Source organism: Engraulis encrasicolus, chromosome 23 (assembly GCF_034702125.1).
Source record: "Engraulis encrasicolus isolate BLACKSEA-1 chromosome 23, IST_EnEncr_1.0, whole genome shotgun sequence".
In the NCBI taxonomy this organism is placed as follows: Eukaryota; Metazoa; Chordata; class Actinopteri; order Clupeiformes; family Engraulidae; genus Engraulis; species Engraulis encrasicolus.
In genome coordinates, this window is record NC_085879.1 from 3,155 (window position 1) to 15,624 (window position 12,470).

At 41.5% G+C, this 12,470-nt stretch overlaps 1 long non-coding RNA gene across 1 annotated transcript; it reads right to left on the reverse strand.

Annotated features, from left to right (window-relative positions):
- Positions 1-870: 870 nt before the first annotated feature.
- LOC134440309 (uncharacterized) lies at positions 871-1,536 on the reverse strand. Its single transcript, XR_010032943.1, has 2 exons — positions 1,278-1,536; positions 871-1,150 (listed from the first exon to the last, which is right to left on the reverse strand). It is a non-coding gene; the product is annotated as an uncharacterized LOC134440309 (long non-coding RNA).
- Positions 1,537-12,470: the final 10,934 nt, after the last annotated feature.

Below are 12,470 nucleotides of genomic sequence, written 5' to 3' on the forward strand. Positions count from 1 at the left end.
CACAAGTCTGTTTGAGGAGGGTGGTGTATTACATGACAAAAGGATACTCTATACTAGTTATGTACGCACTTCCTCACCATCGGCTGATCATAAAATGTGTCTGTATACAACTTATCTGCATTTGAACAGCACCCCTGTGCACTGTCTGTGCTGGAGAATAGCCAGCTTTCCTTTGTCCAATACATGGCATTCTAAAAATGCATCCATTATGTCTTGTATTCCAGTGATTCCCAACCTTTTTTGCCCTGTGTACCCCCTAATTAATTTTGTCATATCATGAGTACCCCCTCCTTCATGCTCTATATGATCCTCTATACCAATGTGAGTACACTCCATATATTTGTTAGTATCACATTTTCCACGTACCCCCGGAGGTATATTCACGTACCCCTACTGGTACACGACGTACCCCTGGTTGGGAAACACTGTTGTATACAATAGTGAAATATTCCATGCTCTGTTGACATCACATTCATCCATAGTTGCCAGTTAAGTTTCCATTGTGAAAATTGCATCAGCTCATGTTTATCTGAGAGTAACCTGGCTAACAGTATCAGAAAACTGCCTTTTTTGTAATAAGGTTAGATGCTAGTGTGGAAACTGAGACAATGCCCACAGAAAGAGATAACATTATGCTGCCTAGCTCAGGTCACATTACTTTCATTTGACACCATCTGTGCATATAAGAGCAAACTTGCCATGTCTTAGCTTTATCAGATCACTAAAACTTGGAGAGAAGGCAGGAGAGCCACAACGCATGCTGGAACTTTTTGTACAGAGTTCAAGATCACTATAAGCGGCTAATTCAATTATGCAGACAGTGTGAAGACAGTGTGCAAATTTATTTACAACAGTATCAAGAATATTAAATTGGAACATGGGAATATTTTATGGAAGGCAAATATTGTATTGAAAGAAGAACAGCAATAACAGTCTCTGTAACCATCTTTTCTATTTTTCCAGCCGTTTCAGGCATTTGTCCAACAGTGATTCGAGTGTTGTCTTGCATATCCATGCCGAGTTCCCCGATGAAGGACGTTGGAACCTCGATACAAGGCTGGCGGTGACCTCCTCTGGCTGGCTCGTCTGAACTGCGCTGACTTGTCTTCTAGGGCACCAACATTGCATTAGTCACAGGGTTTCCGAAGACCTTTCCACACAAAGCATACAGGAAAAGCAAAATATTGTTTAGAATGCTATGTCATTTTGGAATTATTGAAGTAACACTATTAAAATGTTGTCAGAATTAGTTGAACTGAATTCTTTTCAAATCTTACCAAATGTTGGATTAGCTTTTGATGTTTGCCGGTGGTTGGTGTGCATTTTCATTCCAGAGGGCAGCCATCTGTAAGAAGTCTCTGCAAGTACAAAAGACAATGTGTGAACAGAGTGTCCCTCTTATTTTTCATTTGGTCAAGATGGTGAGGGTTAGCCAGTTTCAAAGACAAACCTTGTTATTGTCATTGGAAAGGATATGAAGGGTTCCTTCCTAAAACACTGCAAGAGCCATTTTATACTAATGCAGGGCTGATAGTATTCAGGCTCCATGCCTGATTTCAGGTTTGACAGAGTTTGCAAAAATAAAAACATTGATAATTAGCCATTAGGTAATTCTTTTCTCAGAAAGTGTTACAGGTTCAGGATTTTCTGCCATCAGGTTTGAATAATGGTCATACACAGGCTATTAAATGTTTGAATAATGTGTCAAAATATGTCTATGCAGTATCTTGTCGTCGTCTTTGGAGCAGGGAAAAAAGTTCAGGCTCAGGATTTTTTTTTCACTATCACCCCTGCTAATGACATGAATTGCATTGTGTAGTTATAATTACATCAGGTCAAGTATCACCTGAAACCGTGTGTGTGTGTGTGTGTGTGTGTGTGTGTGTGTCTGTGTGTGTGTCTGTGTGTGTGTCTGTGTGTGTGTCTGTGTGTGTGTCTGTGTCTGTGTCTGTGTGTGTGTGTTACATTGCCTTGTAAAGCAAATATAGACATCTCAACAGAAGAGTGTTTTCAGGGGGCATAGTCAAGGTATCCACTCCATTATCCAAACTCATGTCTTCTACTTGCGCTTGTGGCCCAACAACCTAGCATCCATGGAGAAAATAAGTTTCCCTGCTATGCACAACAACTAATCAGAAAATGAATTTGAATTGATCTTTTGTGAGTTGTTGAATTGCCCATCTATCAGCATACCACATCATATTTTGCAAGGTCATCACAAGGCCACAAGCACAAAGGAGGATGGGAGTTTGGATAGTGGAAAGGAAACAAGGTAGGCCTACATGTTTTGCCATTTAGTGTAATCCTGCTTTATAAAAGAAAAACAAAAAAAAATCAGGCGCTAGAACAACAAGATCCATCTTCTCACCTGCACAGCATATAAGGAAAGACAACAATCTTTGGAGCAACTTGTTCCAGTTAGAACCAGTGCTCTCCCCCATCCTCCTCCATGACTGAGGTACCCTGAGCATGGTACCGTCCCACCGCACTGCTCCCCATGGGGCGCCACTGAGGGCTGCCCCCTTGCACGGGTGAGGCATAAATGCAATTTCGTTGTGTGCAGTGTGCAGTGTTCACTTGTGTGCTGTGGAGTGCTGTGTCACAATGACAATGGGAGTTGGAGTTTCCCAATGGGCTTTCAGATGCTGAGGCACTGAAGGTTGCATTTTTTTAAAAACTTTTTTATTTGGCTACAATGCTTACGCGTTTCGCCCCTTGTGGCCTTGTGGCCCTTGTGGTCAGGGCGTATAAATTGCAACCTTTAGTGCCTCTGCATCTGTCTACCTGGACCAAGTTTGAGAGCCCCTACACTGATGAGCACCACGGAAAAAAGGTGAAGACCCAGAAGCACTCAAATTACTGGTACCTGCTTGTGTTTGATTCTTTGGAGCAAATTGGATGATGACTGAATGGGAAGACTCCAACGTAGTGGTGAGGGAGGAGTTTTGCTTCATCATGTGGCTTTCTTCTACGTCATGACCGTCTGTAACGGGAACTTCTGTAGATGAGAATTGCGGCCATTAGGAAGAAATACAGAATATAACTTTCAATGATCCACAATAAGCCTCTCAAATTCTATACAAGAAAATTGTCTGAGTCAGAACAGAGACAGAAATGTCAAGGAAACATAAACCCAATATTCGACTGCATCTGGCTTTCCAAGCTATTCACGGATAGGAATGAAAATGTGACAGTGGGAGCAGGTTGCATAGCAACTCACACGTAACTCCACAGCTGCCTGCCCTGGAGCAATGCAAGATAGACAAGTGATCCGACTGTTGTATTCTGTGTACCTACCAGAGGTTACGCCAAATTTGTTATATGATGAAAACAAAAACGCAATCAAATGCCGTCACAACCACTTAGCAGCCTGTAACAACTGCTTGATGTCTGTGTTGGATGTGTCAGCTGAGCTTGTGCAGTCACGCACATCTCGCTGAGTAATTGCCGTAGCCAGCTACGTTTCAATGCAGTGGCCAGTAGCTCTACACTCGGTATAGTTAGGTTACCAAATCGAGTCAAAGGCTTGCCTGGTCAATATGCCAATTCATGAGTTCGGTGTGTAGTCACAACTGAGCTTTCCGAACATACGGTTAGTTCTAACACCTGTTAGCTCAAGTTATAACATCCCTAGGTGAAACTACGAACACCAGTCTCCATAGGAATGAATATGTACCGCACCACCACAGCCAACAAAAAGGGTTTCCTAGGTGGGATCACGTGACCCTTCGACAGCGATGCAAGCTTAGTTTATAGCTCTACTCTTATAGTCAACCTTTTCACTTATCCTAACGAATTATCTGGATATTTCGACACCTATCGCACCATGAACACTTCGGCGAGCAAAGATGCGCGTAAAAGGGAGATTGAACAATCGCCTTCAAAGAAAAAGTTTAAAAACTCCTCCATCTCAAAGGACGACCTTGACGCCGCTATTGCTAACGGCATAAAGCTAGCACTTCAAGAACAACAGAGTGCGCTCAATGTAATAGTTGCCTCAGCGGTTCAGGAAGCTGTTGACTCTTTCTTGGTGCCAGCTTTACGCGATTTACGGACGGATATACAAAAGACCAAGGATGAGGTAAAGGACATTCGTGGGGATTTAGACAGAGTGACAACATCAGCTAAGAGCGCCAACGACCGGGTGAACTCACTACAAGCCACTGCGCGAGAGGACAGACGAACCGTAATCCAGCTACAGAAACAACTGGATGAACTAACTGAAAAGTTGACAGATCTGGAGGACAGGAGCCGCCGTAATAACGTCCGGATTGTGGGTTTACCTGAAGGAGCGGAGGGTTCCGATGCTGTCAGCTACCTCAAAGCGAATCTTCCTCTGTGGATCCCATCACTGAAGGGTCAGTCCATTGACATCGAGAGAGCTCACCGGGTGTATCATGACGCTGACGATGCCAAGCCCAACAAGCCTCCGCACCCTCATCTTCAAGCTACTTCGGTGGCAAGACAGGTCAGACATCCTCTCCGGTGCACACCAAGCTTTCCCGGTGAAATCCGCCAACGACGACAGTCTCCTGTTCTTCCCTGACTACAGCCGGGCGACAACATCGAAGAGGAAGAGCTTCGACGCGGTGAAGAAGAAGGCGAAAAGCCATGGGCCTGCATAACTTTCTCATATACCCAGCCGTGCTGAAGATCGACCATGGGGGAAAGAAGCTATCCTTCCAGACTCCTGAAGCTGCGGAGAACTTCATCGGGACACTGTCGCGGAGATCCAATCGTACAGCAGCGGCGAATGTGGACGAGGATGTTTGTGTCTCTGATCCCAGAAAGGGCAATCGTCAGGCGGCCAGCCACGGAGGAGAGGGCAATCTGGTGGACATGAAGGACTGACGGCTGTCTGGCTACCATCTCCAATAAAGAACACTATCTTGGCTGGTTTAAGGTTTGCCTTGTTTACATATTGACATCGTTACGAGAGTCGAGAGCACACTGCTACACTCTAAGCTTATGTCACGGTCAATGTATTTCATTTCACCGCTTAGGGTGAAGAATGTTCACTCACTTATTTTTGTTGCTATATGGGTATTTCTATTTCTATAGCTATGCGTTGGAGTGGACTGGTCACGGATCAATCGAAGTTTGTGTTGCAGACCTATAAAACATTTCTATGCGGGCTGCGCCTGTTTTTTTGTATATAGTTTTTTTTTCCACCCCCCTCCTCCTCCCTCTCCACTACAGACATATTACCATACCGTTTCCTATTTGCTGCAATGGTGAACATGCCTATGACTTGGCTGGTAGGGCCTATACTAATTTTAGCTTCACGCTTTGTCAGTCAACTTTCCTGAGTAGGCCTAGGTCTACTACTCACCTTCGTATCCATTCTGGTCTTACATCTTTGCAATCCAAATGTCACCGCTAATCATTTTTATCACTCAATGTTAATGGCCTGAACTCAGCTGTCAAACGGACGCGTGTCCTTGAGTACCTGCATCGTAAAAAGGCAGATATTGCCTTAATTCAAGAAACACATCTCAGACAATGTGATGTATCCCGTTTTCAAAACAAACGCTACAAATTAATTGCATCGTCCTGTGCGCTAAATAGAACAAAGGGAGTGTGCATTTTGGTGAAAAGAGCATTTGATTTCAATATTAAACATAGTGCACATGATGATGCAGGACGACTGGCAATTGTCACTGGCAACATACTTAATCAGAAATTAGCACTAATGTCTATTTACTGCCCAAATGAGCCTGATAGAGACTTTTTTACTTACATTGGTAATGTAGCACTGGACCAAAATGATTGTTCGTTAGTGTTAGGAGGTGATTTTAATGCCTTTATGAACCCAATTCTTGATAAATCTAATTCAGATGCTGTGACCAATCTCTCAAGTACTCTACTGAACTCACTCATAAAAGATCTGAACCTTATTGACCTTTGGCGTGTTCAAAATAATGATACTAGGAATTATACATTTTTTTTCCAATAGACATAAAACGTTTTTCCAGGATAGATTATATCTTTGTTAGTCCATCCTTAGTTTCAAATGATTCCTCCATTTCTATTGAGCCGATCCTGCTATCTGACCATTCAGCTTTGTTATGTTACATTGACCTGCCCAATAGTAAGACTAAGGCCCCTAGGTGGCGAATGAATACATCCTTGCTTAGTAACCCCTCTTTTCTTAGCTCTCTAAAGATTAGAACTGAAAGATTTTTAGATATGAATACAACTGAAGACATCAACCCACAAGTCTTGTGGGAGGCCACAAAAATGCTTCCGTTCGAGGTTTCTGTATCTCTTTCTCCTCTAATTTATCTAAATCAAAAGCACATAAGATATCTGATCTAGAAAACAAAATTGAATCATTACAGAATTTACAAAAGCATAGTATGTCGGATGACCAGTCTTCATTATTGGCATCATTAAAAGAGGAGTATAATGCAATAGCTATATCAAAATCAGAATTCATCTTACATAGAACTAGACAGAAGTACTATTTTGAATCAGAACGCCAAGTCATTTGCTAGCACTCATGCTTAAAGACCTGTGAAACAAAGGCTCACATCTCAGCAATAAAAACGGCTGATGGTAAAATTACAACAAATTCCAAAGTCATTAACAACACCTTTTCCTCATTTTTTGAAAGTGTGTATAAATCTGAGCTTGACTTCAATGATTTAATTTGTGGAAATTTTTTAGATAGTTTAGATTTGCCCAAAGGTTTCGCAATTAGACCAAATTGACATGGAGGCCCCGTTACAATTAGAGGAGTTGCTTAATGCCCTAAAATGCCTAAACAAAGGCAAATCACCTGGATTAGACGGCCTTCCACCAGAGCTATTTTTAGAGCTCTGGGACATGGTAGGTCCCCTTATGCTCAATTCTTTAATTTCGCTATTCAGAGTGGGACTTTTCACAGAGACCAAAAAACAGCGCTAATCACTCTTCTTTTAAAGAAAGGGAAAGATCCCCTCAATTGCTGTAGCTATAGACCTATATCCCTCCTTACAACTGACCTAAAAATATATGCCAAGGCTCTTGCTCTGCGTCTAGTAAAAGTCATCAAGTCACTGGTAAATGCAGACCAAAACAGGATTCATCCAAGGACGGTTTGCATCTGACAACATGAGGAGGCTCTTGCATGTCATAGATGCAGCAGATAGTAAGCAAACTCCATGTGCAGTCTTTTCACTCGATGCAGAAGAATGGCATTTGATAATTTACAATGGGATTTCATGTGGGCAGTTTTTGAAACGTTTCGGGTTTGGGCACACATTTATTGAAATGATTAAGACATTATACCACTCTCCTCTCACAAGTGTCATTACAGGGGACCGCATCTCCCCAGCATTTGAAATAGGACGTGGAACAAGACAAGGATGCCCACTCTCTCCTCTTTTATTCTGTTTATCACTGGAACCTTTAGCACAAGCCATTCGGCAATCTACAGCTTCTCCTAATGGTAATTGGTGGTCATAACCATATTATATCTCTGTATGCTGATGACATCATTTTGTTCTTGGACAACTTTGATACCTCCATTCCCCCTATAATGAAAATATTTGATCATTTTAGTTCCCTCTCAGGTTATAAAATAAATTGGTCAAAATCCTCCCTAATGCCTCTGAATAGCAAACCTATAAAGGCCACGTTACCAGCATGTATTCAAGTTAAAAGCTCCTTTACTTACCTAGGCATCACAGTTCATAATAGTATACATAAAATCAATAAGGACAACTACATCACTATGCTACAACAAAATAAGATCAGACATGCAAAGATGGAAGAAATTTAAAAACATCTCTTCAAGGCAGAATAAGCAGTGTTAAAATGAATGTTTTGCCACGTCTCAATTTTCTTTTCTTTATGTTGCCACTCCCTCCACCTCCAAATTATTTCAAAGACATACACTCTATGGTATCCAAATTTATTTTGGAATGAAAAGAAGCCTAGGATCCGACTGACAACACTACAGCGCCCCAAACAACTGGGTGGTCTAGCAGTTCCTAATTTTGAACTTTATTATTGGTCTTTTCAACTCAAGGCACTCAGCACATGGGTTAATTCAGACGCCACTATGGCATGGAAACAGATTGAATCTTCTAAGGTTGCACCACATAGACTACAGGATGTTTTATTTGCCAATATAAGTACCAAAACACTCAAGAAATTTGGACCGATCATTGCTAACTCTGTCCAGGTGTGGAGAAAAGCAGAGCAATGGATGGGAGGTCCATTCAAATATTGCAAAAACACACCTCTATGGCATAATGCAAAGCTATTGTCTGGTAACAAACCATTTTTTCAACCTTCATGGTCATCACATGGTATTAATATCTTTGGTGACATTTATAATGCTCAAGGTCTTCGCTCTTTGCAGGATTTAAGGACACAATTTTCACTCACAGCTTCTGCTTACTTTGTATACTTTCAGTTAAGAGCTGCTCTGAAAGCATATGGTGTGCCCTGGGACTCTCCTCTCCCGGCTCACCCCATGCTAGAATGGATCCTACCTAGTTTAGGTAGATCATCAGTTTCCATCATTTACAGAAAATTAATTGAACACAGTTCGAGGGCTCTATCAGTAGAATCTATATGGAATAGGGAACTGGGGGAATTAGATCTTTGTGTAGACTGGGACTCTGTTTGGTCTAATTTAAGTTTGACTTCTAAGAACCTTGCACATCAACTGATCCACTTCAAAACCATTCACAGAGCATACATTACACCTTATAGAAGGTTTCAGATGAAACTGCAGGCCTCATATGACTGTCATATTTGCAATTGTTCCTCACCTGGAACATTCTTACATATGTTTTTGGAGTTGTCCCATCATATCCGATTTCTGGTCTCATGTAAATTCTGTATTATCCCAGTTGCTTGATATTTCCTATTTTCCTAACCCTGCTCTTTGTCTCCTTAATGATACATCTGATATTCCTCTTAAACTTGTTCAATGTAAAATGCTTTTCGCTGGCTTTACGTCTGCAAAGAAAACAATTACAAAACACTGGTTCACTCCTGATGTTTGTATGAAGTCCTTTTGGATACACAGCCTTACTAAAATTGTCAATATGGAACTGACAACTGCACGTCTAAACAAAGCTCGACCTGCTACTGTGGAATCCTGGAAACAGTTTTCATTAAAGTTAATTTCTTGGATGAGATGTTAGGTCATATTACCATGCCTTCTCCATCATTCTGCCATGTAAAACTCCAGTTTTATATTTTCTTTCTTTTCTAGTGTTTCACTATTGTTGTATGATGATCCTCAATATGTCTGTAACCCCACACCACACCCCACCCCCACTTTCCCCCTGTTGAAAATCAATAAAATATTGATCACAAAACAAAAAGGGTTTCCTAAATAAATCGTGTTTTCACCAACAACGTTTTAAAATGCCTTGTTTTCAACCACAGGACCCTCCTTGGTCAACCAACGAAATGTTGAACAATTTTGGTCTTGTTAAATTGGTGTTTAATAGAATAATTGTCAACATCCTTGTTAGCTAGCTAGCGGGATGCCTGTGTTATTTGACGGCAGGTGGGCTAACATAGCCGCTAGCCCGGTCGTCAAGGTTTAATTTCCATCGAAACTATTTAGTTAATTGTGCTCATGCTTGATGTACATGTAAGTTCAAAAGACCATGGTCATATTTTACAGTCGATTTCCCAAGAAAACCAAGTTTGACAGAGTATGGCTATTGCTTTTGTAGCAGTGTAGCTTTCATGGCTAATGTATGGGTTTTTTCCCTCCACAGCTAATAATGCAGGCTAGTTAGTCATGACACTGTGATACAGACTGGAAGCTTTTCATGACTTACTTGTTCAGGAGGCTTGGTGGTATTGATCCAGACTTCAGCGTCAGGTGTTGGCCATAACTTGCTATAGGTATTGTCCCAGATTGTGAAAGCATTAGTCCGAAAAATGTTCCCTCAGACATTGAACCGTACGTTCTGCTGGTATTTATAGAGTTTTCAAATGAATGGGCGTGCTAGTGGGTGGAGAGAGGGCGTGGACGAGTTGAGAGCGAACGAAGGCATGACGACATCTCGGGCACACACAAGCTTTGCGTCAATTGGATGCTGTGTCAGAGTTTGTTTACAAACTGAGCACAGCTTGGTGTACACAGTAACACATTGCAAACCACTGGGATGACTTCAGGAGGTCAGAGTAACTCATTTTAAGGCCCCAAAACATCATACGGTCAAAATTTTACGCCATGGGCACTTTAAAGATTTAGAATCATAGGATTTGGATACGGTGTTGGTTACAACCCAACCTCGCGCCCAACCTGTGCTAATCCCAGCCCAGGTAAATGCCGGCACGTCATTGGTCCTTGGCTGGGGTTATCCCACGAGGTACCTAGGTATTAAACTTTGGTGTAATGATCAAATCTTTGAGTTAAAACCCAGCTAAAGGGCTCCCGTGGGCGTAGTGTCCATGTAACCATTTCCTCTTAATTAGGTAGCATTGACTTTTTCAAATTGTACTTTGTCGTAGAATTAGATTTGTCTTGTAATAAAACTTTCGGTAACACTTTATTTTAGGGACACATCTATTAGCACTAATACATACAATATTAATGCCTTAGTGAGTAACTTGTAAGGCATGTACTAAGCAAAATCAGACAGTTGTTAGACATTTATTCGCAAATGTCTTGTTCATGCACACTAAGGGATTTATTACCAATATAACCTTAGTAAGGACCTAGTAGACCTAGATTTCTATTTATGAGTAAGCAGTAAGGGCCAGAATACAATGTGTATAAGCTCCTGGTACACTGTGTGAACAAACCTTGAACAGTGTGAAAACAGATGTGGAATAAGGGTCCCTATTCTAAAGTGATGCATTGCTCAGCCCAGATGGCTTAGGGCCCCCGCACTACCTAGGGCCCCCGCACTACCTAGGGCCCCCGCACTACCTAGGGCCCCCGCACTACCTAGGGCCCCCGCACTACCTAGGGCCCCCACACTACCTAGGGCCCCCACTTTACCCCTTACCCCCAGGAAGCAAAGTGTAAGAACATTTCTGAAACTACATTCATCTCATTAGATGCATCAATCTCATTTGTTGTACTTGTAACAGAAAAGAGTGGAAGCATTATATAGCAAGGATTGGACGTAAACTTCTCAATGACGGTGGGTAGTGAGATGTCATTTTTTTTTCATACACCAATTAGTTTTAATTGTAAAAACCCTAAAATAAATGCAGAATATAACGATGAGTAATAGTTTGGAAGCGAAACTAAGCTATTCCTTTGTGATAAATAAGTTAATGTTTGAGAAACTTAGCTCCAAGAAGTGCAGTGCATGATGGGTACGCCCTTAGTCAGAAATGCAATGCATGGCCAATGCAGCAATGATAATATTTCTGTTGTTACGTACATGGCAAATTGTTTGGATAGCATCTAAATTTCACGAGTGAGGGGAGGAGCTAAGGACGTAGGCTCAGAGCTGGGTAGGTTTTCTGTTGGCCTAGATTGCGTACCCATCATGCACTGCACTTCTTGAAGCTAATGTTCTCAAACATTAACTTAATTATCACAAAGGAATAGATTAGTTTTGCTTCAAAACTATTATTCTAATGTTCTGCATTTATTTTTTACAATTAAAACTCAGTGGTACATGAAAAAAATACATCTCACCAACCCACCGCCATTGACAAGTGTACGTTCAATCCTTGCTATAAAAAGGCTCCTGTTACCTTCCTCACATAATTATGAAATTGAGAAAACTAGATGACGCACCTGTGTAAATGATAATTATTTAATATACCCTTACACTTTGTAGATTGGGGGGGCTAGGTAGTGCGGGCCTGGGTGGTGTGGGGGGCCCTAGGTAACGAGGGGGGCTTTGGTAGTACGGAGGCCCTGAGCCATCTGGGCTGGCCAATGCATCACTTTAGAATAGGGACCCTTATTCCGCATCTGTTTTCACACTGTTCAGGGTTTGTTCACACAGTGTGTCGGGAGCTTATACACATTGTATTCTGCCACTTACTACTTACTAATAAACAGAAATATAGGCTTACTGGTCCTTACTAAGGTTATATTAGTAATAAATCCCTAATTGGGCATGAACAAGACATTTGTGAATACATGCTTAACAACTGACTTATTTTGCTTAGTACATGCCTTACAAGTTACTTACAAAGGCATTAATATTGTATGTATTAGTGCTAATAGATGTGTCCCTAAAATAAAGTGTTACCAAACTTTCATTAATCTATGTTTGCTATAGACCCCGTTTGTTCCTTCATAAGGTTATTGTACTGTCGAAACGTAGCAGCTCCAAGGACATTTCTCCATGCGGAGTGGGACGCTATACTTCGGGTCAGCAGAGTTCTACCTGATTGTCACTGGTGTCTACTTAGGATAAAAATATGTTATCGTAAACTGGAACTTAAGCAGGGTGATCAGATATTTTGAGTGTAGTTCCTGACATGCACCTCTCACTTCCTATTGCAGTCGAATAAGAGTAAAGTGTATGGGACTTAGG